The sequence below is a fragment of the Podarcis cretensis genome (genome assembly GCF_951804945.1).
Source record: "Podarcis cretensis genome assembly, chromosome: 13".
NCBI classification, from domain to species: Eukaryota; Metazoa; Chordata; class Lepidosauria; order Squamata; family Lacertidae; genus Podarcis; species Podarcis cretensis.
In genome coordinates this window covers 41,252,608-41,262,646 of record NC_137182.1, presented here as the reverse complement: position 1 = coordinate 41,262,646, position 10,039 = coordinate 41,252,608, and positions in this window count along the sequence as shown.

Below are 10,039 nucleotides of genomic sequence, written 5' to 3'. Positions count from 1 at the left end.
GTTCTCTGCAGCTGCTTGCTTCCTGCAGTTTCTTGCCCTTTAGCAGGTTTCTAGAGCATCACCTCAGTTTCCTGTGACTAAACTAATATCTTTAGTCAGCTGAGATTCTTCAGCTGAGATTGCTGCATTGCAGGGGGTTGGACTAGATTACCCTTGGGGCCCCCTTAAACTCCAAGATTCTATGATTCTAACCAGATTCACCCACCCAATGCTGCGGATTCTGCATACAAAAGGGTTGCAACAGGTAACCGGCCCAGTAATTAATATCCAGATTCTGCACCCACAACTTGTCTGCAGACAAAGTCTCAGACCTGAATGCAGGACCTCCACCTTCTCCCTGAAATAATGTGAGGAGGGGAGAGAGGAGTATCAGCAGCATCTTCTATGGCTGGAGGAAATTTTCTAGGCCATCTGGCCTGATGCAGAAAATCCAGCCCTATAGCATTTTCAACAGGTGGCTGTCAAGAGTCTGCCTGAAGACCTCCAGCAGGGGTGCCAACTTGAAAAAATATGAACAGGTTGCAGATTTAACATATAGAAGAGAACAAGAAGAATATATCACAATATGTGGTACACACAAACCTTTTGAATGTCAATGACTGTCAACTTGGGGGGGGGGTCCACATATTTTATGAGGGGGCAAAGGGTCCTTGGCCACTAGGAGTTGGCTCCTATGACCTCCAGTGAGGGAGCTCCCCACCCCAGAAATTGGCTCCATGAATCCATATGAGAAATTTCCTAATAAAACCCTTCCAGCAGTTTCATGCAAATGCTAAGCTGCATCAGAGGCCAGATGGATCTCTGCAGGAGCCCACAAGCCCAATGCTCATATACGGATTCATCCATGCCTGATCTTTCTCCACCTTGCTGCCTACAAGGAAGAGATCACTGGCCCAGCCTTTGTTTACAGTAACCTGCCTGAAATCCTCATGCTACCAGGAAACTTTATTAGCTGGGTTGGTAGGCATAAAACTAAAGTTCAAAGTACAATGTACGGCAGGTGTAAATTTGTGCCCTGGGAAGATGTTTGCAGAAACACTTTGGAGGTTCATACTCAAGATCTACTGATGCTGTGGAATCACCATGCTATAATCAGTCAGGGTGATTTCAGAGGGACAGACATGCTACAAAGGGGGAAATACAAGCCTGGGTTTAGAAACCAAGCACACCTATTTCTCTTTCTGTGTTCCACCACATTATATTTAATTCAACTTAGAATTCGTGTTGTTATGGTTATAACATTGTTTTCCAACTAGTGTGCCAGGGCACATTGAGAAACATTCAGGGGAGCCTTTCTTTCATTAACTTGCAAGCCTGATCTTCCTGCATTTTCCCCCTCTCTCTCTCTCTCTCTCTCTCTCTCTCCTCTCTCCTCTCTCCTCTCTCTCTCATTCTGAGGAACATTCAGGGGAGCTGGCAACTTTAACTTGCAACACATTATCTTCCAAAAATAAAACAGTGACAAAAAAAGAGGGAAACACTTTTGCATGACTGTTTATATTCTGAAAATCTCCCTCCTCCAAACAAAAACCCTCCCCAGCTTCAGTAACTAACAGTTCCTTAGTTCTACATAGAGGGCTTGAGAAATACAATGAGGTAGCAAAGTAGCTTGATGATGATGGTGGGTGGGTGTCCACCCTATAAAGAGGGTTTTAAAAATACAGTGGTACCTCAGGTTAAGAACTTAATTCATCCTGGAGGTCTGTTCTTATCCTGAAACTGTTCTTAACCTGAAGCACCACTTTAGTTAATGGGGCCTCCTTCTGCTGCTGATACGCCGCTGCATGATTTCTGTTCTCATCCTGAAGCAAAGTTCTTAACCTGAGGTAATATTTCTGGGTTAGTGGAGTCTGTAACCTGAAGTGTATGTAACACGAGGTACCACTGTAACCCTGAAAGTGAGCAGTGTCTTTTGTGTTTCTCACTCCTTCTACCCTCAACATCACTCTCCCCCCAGGCAACCCCCTCCTCCTTAACAGTCAGCCAGCTTTATGGGGAGAGGGAGAATGTTGCAGGAAAGGATCGTGTCTGCATGTGTGTCCAGTGCTGTGTGTTTCTTGCTTTCCTTCCGCATGGTAACAAAAAAAATTCTGCTTCTGATCCTAATCTTGTTTTGCCCTCTCCATGCCCCCCACCCAACCAAAGGGAACCTGGGCTGCCATGTGGAGTGCATCAGCTCAGCCCTGCAGTGACGTTTCTTGGCTTCCCATCGACACATGCCTCCCCACTTACATGTGTGCCAAAAATAGCGCTGAAAAGGGGTGGGATGGAATGGAGAGATTCCCCAGTACACGTGCCTTGTAACAGAACCCCAGCGTCAGTGGCTCCCAGAGGGGAGCTGCAGAAAGGATGAGTGGCTGGACAAGTAAGCTGTGGACTCAGAAAGGTTGAAAACCACTGGGAGATGAGAGACACAAGAAGTGAGGAAAGTGTATGGAACTCCTTGGACCAGCAACAAGGAATTGTCTTCCATTCGTGTAGAGCAGGCATAGGCAAACTTGGCCCTCCAGATGCTTTGGGGCTACAGTTCCCACCATCTCTGACCACTGTTGGCTAGGGATGATGAGAGTTGTAGTGCCAAAACATCTGGAGGGCCGAGTTTGCCTATGCCTGGTGTAGGTGCTTAGACCATGAATCAAAGTGGTACGTTATGATCACAGATCCTCTCATCTCGCATAGATCAGTATCGTCACAAAGGAAAAAGTGAGCCTCTGTGGAGCACACTCAGAATGTGAGGAAGCCAGGAAAGCAATTCACCCAGCAGTCTGTGTGCTCAGCTCACACCCAGCTGTCCATGTTGCCAGTCATTGAAGCATCCACTACCAGGATCCCTCTGGCCTCTGGGAAAATATCCTCAGAATGTGAAACAACTTATTTGTTGATACAGGCCTGCTCAGAGAGCTAAAGCTGAAAAGTGTTTTAATATGCACTTTATTTTATAAATAAAATGCCTTGAAAGGGGTCTTGCCTTCTGCCTTCCCTTGGGGCCTCAAAGCTCTTCCAGGTCTTTCACGAGGTATGGGTTTTTGGCCTTCAGTGCCTCATACAGCATATCCTTGCACCGGAGGTCCCAGCTTGGCATAAGCCTGTAGAGCTCTCGCATCTTGTCTGGGTTAGTTTTCTGAGCAATGATTCTTTGGTATTGCTCCTCACTGAGGACGGAGCCATACAATCTATCCAGCACCGGTTCCACTGGGGTGGTCCGTTGCATTAGCGCCTCCCTGTGCCGCTCGATGAAGTGCACGTTGGAAGAATTTGGAAAGTCCGGCGCTGCCAGGAAAGAGAAAAAGAACGGAAATCTTGCTACAGGTTCACAGTGCAGGCTTAAGACTGGTTGCCCAACTCATTCCCTCCTCCCCCGTGCCCTGGGAATTGTAGTTCCATGAGGGGAGGGATTGTGAACAGAGCATTACTAGTAGCTCATCTGCCTACAGTTTCCAGAATTCTTTGGGCAAAGCCATAACTGTTGAGGAAGTATAAAACTGAAATACAGTAAGTGAGAGCAGTTGCAAGGGAGCCAGGGATGGGGCCAGCCCTACCATTAGGGAGAGTGAGGTGGCATCATAATTTGGGGTATCATGAAACAACAGCACATTGTCAGATAATTAATTTCACATAGTATTATACTCAGCTTTATATTTTATTGCTTGAAAGCCCAGGAATTGATAGCTCCTTCATTGTAGTGGGTTGGACTAGATGAGACTTGGAATCCCTCCAAATTCTATGCTTCTGTTATTGTTGTTATAATTACTGAACCCAGCTTTTTCCCATAGGGAGAGAAGAGACCATTTCGCTCACTATCCAAAAGCCATGAAAACTTTGCTCACAAGGTCTCTGTCCTTGGAAGAAGACGAGCCTATGGAACATTGTCTCACAGATTTATGTATTATGCTTGCAGTATCACTTCATAACAAATGACAATAAAAGCAAGTAACAGTTAATATTTAAAAGAACTGACACTCAGTATAAAACTGATAAGCTCAGACTGTAAAACTTAGAGTGAGGAGTTCAAGGTCAGCAAAACCAGTTCTGCTACTGTTTCATCAGCCTCTGTGCTCCTATTGGGAGGAAAGTGGGATACAAATACATGCAGAGAAATAATTAAAACCTGCTCACCTTGTGCTGGGTGTGGAATAGGAGAATCCGTCTCCTCTGAAATGAACTCTCCTGAAATAGAATAAGAAAGAGGCAGTCAAAGAGGGAACGTGACCCATGGTCCTTTTCCATCCTGCCTCCTAAGATATGACCCAACCTCACGATCTTCCCTTGATTAAAACTCACTTTTTTTCAAATGCGCCTTCCAGACAATTTCAGGTGTGCCCTTCCTCATCAGGCAGAAGAAGAACTCGCCTTGCATTTGCTCAGCAGACAGTTCTACGTACTGCTGCAGTTTCTCTGCATCCAGGTATTGAAACTCCAGTTCCTGTGGGAAAGAATGAAATCTCTGTAAGTGTGAATCTGGCTTAGCCCAACCCACCATTCCAAGGGAGTCAAATAAAAGGGTGAAGAGGGATTCTGGTTGAATTTCTCCCATTCTCAGGCTTCACCATCTGGGCTCTGCAAAACCTTTCATCATATTTGTCTCACCTCAGGACAGACTGTGACATTCTTTGAAAACTTCAAAGAGACCTGAGAGCCAATTGTCAGAGGTCTCAGAGTCACAGGGGGTTTCTCTATTCTCTTTGAATTTACTTCACGCTTTTCGACGGCCTGGGAAAGACAAATAAAGTCACATTTGAGATACGGGGAGAGGAAGCCAAGACTAGATCCCTACAACTTTCTTGGCATTGTTACACTAGCTAAGGCAGGAATGGGGAACCTGATGCCCTCCAGTCAGCAAGAGTCAGGGCTGATGGGTTTTGTAGTCCAGTAACATCTGCAGAGACACAGATTCTCCATCTGCAATATGAAGAAAATTAAAGCACATGGTACCAGAAACTAAAATGTAAGGAGAAGATTCCCTGGCTTCATGGGGAACTCAAGCCAGGGCTCTTGGACTGGACATCCTGGTGGCCGAGATGCACCAGCAATCCTGGGTCCACCTGCATCTTGATGAGTCCATGCAGGAAACCACAGAAGCCATGAATCTCATGTGCCAACACTGCAAATGAAGAAGGATGTTCTTCCTCAAAAGTTCATTTAGATAGCTTGTATGAATTAAGCAGAATTTGCTCATCACTAAATACGTTTATTCTGGAGGAAGCCTGATTTCAGTGAATGCTTCCAGAAGAAATCCATTGGGACTCACAATTGTTTCACAATTCAGTGACAACAACGTTGTTTGGAGAACCAGACAGGGAATTTGGGCTTTATCAAGCAGGTTGTTTAAGGAGTGAAAAAGGTGTATTTCAATTTTGGAAAAATCACATTAAAGCAACAGTGTTGGTGAGAAGATAAGTAACCCAGCAGAGGGCAACTTGTTAATTTTCTCTCTACTGGCATGTTGAATAGAACTGATCAAGTCCAACTATTGTGCATAGTCGGGGTTAATATGATCTAGTAAATGATCCAGGCAATTGGAATACCAGAGTTGGAGGTTCCTGGTTACCTTTATTATCGAAAGGTCATTGGGTAGGAGGTACAGGTGAAACGTTGGTGTTTCCAGTCGAAGGCTCTGATAGAGCAGCACAACAGTGTTGATCTTCAGCTTAAACCACTTTTTGAAAATGACCCCAAGGGAAGAGAACTTGGGGTTTTCCAACACAGCATGGTGAGGCTCCACTCTGTCTGGTTTCTCCAGCCTCATCCCCCCTTCGACAAAATGTGCAATGTAGACATGGGAACTATCTTTACCTGAAAAGGAGCCCAAAGGAAACATAGACAAACATGTTACAAGTGGGAAAGTGAAAAAAAATCACCATCACTTAACCCTCACCCTCTCTGTATCATGCAAGTATTTATTTTCTCATCATCATTTAAGAGGTCTATAGCATTGTTTCACAGTACTGTATGTTCTCATGGTAAAGGTAAAGGACCTCTGACCATCAGGTCCAGTCGTGGATGACTCTGGGGTTGCAGTCCTCATCTCACTTTACTGGCCGAGGGAGCCAGCGTACAGCTTCCAGGTCATGTGGCCAGCATGACTAAGCCGCTTCTGACGAACCAGAGCAGCACACGGAAACACCATTTACCTTCCCGCCAGAATGGTACCTATTTATCTACTTGCACTTTGATGGGCTTTTGAACTGCTAGGTTGGCAGGAGCAGGGACCGAGCAACGGGAGCTCACCCCATTGAGGGGATTCGAACCGCCGACCTTCTAATCGGCAAGCCCTAGGTTCTGTGGTTTAGACGACAGCTCCAACACATCTTACAACAAAATACAAAGCATCACAGAACAGTAAAATAGCAGAACAAATTGAAACAAATCAGAAAAGACAATTTAGCCAGCACTACTGATCCCTAGAACCCACACCACTGCCCCCCAAACATTCTGGAAATATCAATGGAAGTTATTCCTGCTTAAGATTCTTCCTATTATGGTTATAATGCTGTAAGGTTTTTCCCTTGTGATACCTGAAAGAGACAAGGAGTGAGGGACGCAAATGGCTGCCATGGCTTCTACTGCATCCACTTTAATGTTGAGCAGAGGGCCAGCGATCTGCCACTCCTTGGTGTTTTGTTCTTCCAGGTGCTTAGGCCATGAATCAAAGTGGTATGTTATGGTCACAGCTCCTCTCACTTCCCATATGAGACCAGTATCACAGCAATGGAAGGAGCCAGCCTTTGTGAAGCGCACTCTGAATGGCACAAAGGGAAAGATGAAAGGAGAATCAGGTTGAACATGAATTGGGAGAACTTCCTCTGCTGGTCTAATTGATATTTTTGCAGCAGGTGCTTCACACGCTGAGTAAGGAGGTAAAAAAATTACGGAAGGAAATTTCCTGGGCAGGCACCACTCTGCACACTCAGGATTTTGCCACAGAGAAGCAAGTTTATTATGAGGCTGCCCAAAAAGTATTCTTCTGATACTGAGAAGGTGACTTTGAAATGCCTGCGTTCATGCAGAGTAAAGCCAAGTGGTAGGATTAACTACTAATCTTCTTATTCCTGTTGTGTTGATGATACTAGAACTTCAGGGGAAATTCTCATATTCATTGAGCAGGGCAGGGGTTCTACAAGCCATGAACCCATTTTGCTCTAAACCAGTATTTCTCATAGTGGGTGATCCCACCCCCTGCAGGGTGCTGGAATGATTGAGGGGAGCAGTGGGAGCTTCAGGTGCAATTGGGGGGCATTGAATAAAAATAAGGGGGCAGTGAAAGCATAAAGAAGAAAAAAGAAGAAAATTTTGAAAAAACATATGTTGTGTAATGACGTTTACCGCAACCTGCGCACTGTTGTGAGACACTGACAATACCTCCCCTTGATTTGATGGTTGTGCTGGAGGTGAGGGGTTTTCCTGGGTTTGGGTGTATCCATTTTAGCTTCACCCAGGCCCAGGAAGTGGATTGCAGCTTGACTGCCTATTTGGTCAATGGCAGGCTGGCTGCGACACTGGCACCATCCCTGGGGCAGATTGAACTGACATGACAGGCTTAACTCTAGTCCTCCTCATAGGTTTTTAATCATGGGCCTAGTCCACCTCCTCATCCAGTTCTGAAAAACCATTTGTACATGTTTCATCCGTTCTGTAACGATGCTTACCAATGTAACATGGAGTTAAAGTTGTAGTGATTATTTTCCAAATAAACACACAAAATGCATGTTATAACTGATCAGTGGTCAAGTCCACCAGCGGGCCTTACTTGCGCTACAGTACAAAAGTTTTAAATTGCATTTCCTTCATTGTATTTAGAGGAACATGGGTAGAGATAGCAACCATATTTGATGACTGTGAGACCCACAGAAACCAGATGCGTTCCGAAGAACAATTCAATATAGAAACCATTCCCTGAAGGGAGAAATTTTCAAGAGATTGGGGAGAGAGATCACTTACCTGTAAGCTTCACGGCCACTTTCTGAGTCCCAAAACACCTCTGCTTTTATTCTTTCTGGAAGATCCTATAATAAAACCACAATCATGCATGAGGATGCCAGAATCCTTCTCCCATCTGAAAACGGGGCGTTCTTGTCTATTTGCAGCACCGCTGCGACCATACCAGGGAGCACTGCTTGAGGCCAAAGCCACAACTAGGCAGCAGCGCGCTCAGGTTGCCGTCGTGGTCCTCCTCGCTACCCATCTCCAGCCTTCGGAACTCCTCTTCCTGGGCTTCCTCGAAGCGTCCCCTGGGAGTCTTCTTGGCCATCGCGCTCCTTCCCCGCCAGCCCCAGCCCAGCCAAATCCTCGGCCAGCGGAAGACCCAGATCCGGAGACTGTGCCAAGGCAGAGAGGCAGGAGAGCCAGACTCTGGTGGCCAACTCGCGGCGCCTGATGCCCCGGAGGAGAGATGCCTGGCCCGAGGGCAGCGGGAAACCCGTCGCTCGCTGCTCCCTTTGGCGAGGAAACCCTTTGAGATGCTTCCCTCCGTCCGCGGCAGGAGACTCGAGGGCGGAGCGAGCGCAAGAGGCGTCTTTCCCGGGAGCTCTCGCTCTCTTTCCCAGCAGGTTCTGAAGCAGGGAGGAGCGGCAAGGTGTTGGAGCAGGAAAATGTGTGAGCGTGAGAGAAGAACCTGCTCCTCCTTTGGGAATTAAAAAAAAACACACAAACCTCCCCCTCAAAAAAGAGCAGTCCTTGAAGTTGCTTGGGGGAGAGCTGGATGAGAGTGAAGCAGCCAAAGAGCTGCTCATCGAGGAGGAGCACAGAAAGGGCGCCTGCAGGACCCAGGTATTACAATGAACAATTATTTTCTTACCCAGAACCATCTCTTTGTGTATGATTGCAACAGGTAAACTCTAATCTCTATCCACCAGCCAAATGTTGCATATGAAAGGTAACTGACCCACTTTTGCCAGTAATTCATATTCCATTTCTGCACCCACATCCTGTCTGACAGCCAAGAATGCAGGACCTTCGCATCCTCCCTGAAATGATGTGAGGAGGGGAGAGAGGCGTATCCACAGCATCCTACAGAGCTGGAGGGAGTTTTGTAGGCCATCTGGCCTGATGCAGGAAATCTAGCCATACAGCATGTTCAGCAGGTGGCTGTCAGGACTCTGCCTGAAGACCTCCAAATGAGGGAGCTCCTCACCCCAGGAATTGGCTCCATGAAACCATGAGAAATTTCCAGACAAAACTCTTCCAGCAGTTTCATGCAAATGTTAAGCTGCATCAGAGACAAGATGGATCTCTGCAGGAGCCCACAAACTCAAAGGTCATATATGGATTCATCCATGTCAGTTATTTCTCCACCTTCCTGCCTACAGGTAAAAATAAAAGGTTAATTAACCATTGGATGGTTAAGTTCAGTCAAAGGTGACTATGGGGTTGTGGCGCTCATATTGCTACAGGCCAAGGGAGCTGGTGTTTGTCTGTAGACAGCTTTCCGGATCATGTGGCCAGCATGACTAAACTGCTTCTGGCGCAATGGAACACTGTGACGGAAGCCAGAGTGCACGGAAATGCTGTCTACCTTCCCATCACAGTGATACCTATTTATCTACTTGCACTGGCATGCTTTCAAACTGCTAGATTGACAGAAGCTGGGACAGGGCAATGGGAGCTCACTCGGATCGCAAGAGACTCAATGGTTCAGACCACAGTGCCACCCTACAAAGAAGAGATCACTGCCCATAACATGCAGTTTTTCAATGCAATGGGTCTGGCTCTGTTTACAATAACATGCTATCAGCAAACTTTATGATCTGGATTGGTAGGCATGAAACTGAGGTTCAAAGAGCAGCTTCACATCCTCCTACAATGTAAGATCAAGGGGGGTGGAGTGACTGTGCTGAGAAGACAGGTTGCAACATTTGGGACTTTTTAGTTCAGGGAAAGAGCGAGTCAGAGCTGACATGATTGAAGTTCATACGGCATGGAGACAGTGGTTGGAGTAATGTTTTTCTCCCTCTCTCATATCAGGAGAACCTGGTAGCATCCAATAAAGGTGAGTGTTGGAAGATTCAGGACTGAAAAATGAAATTACGTCTCCATGCAACGC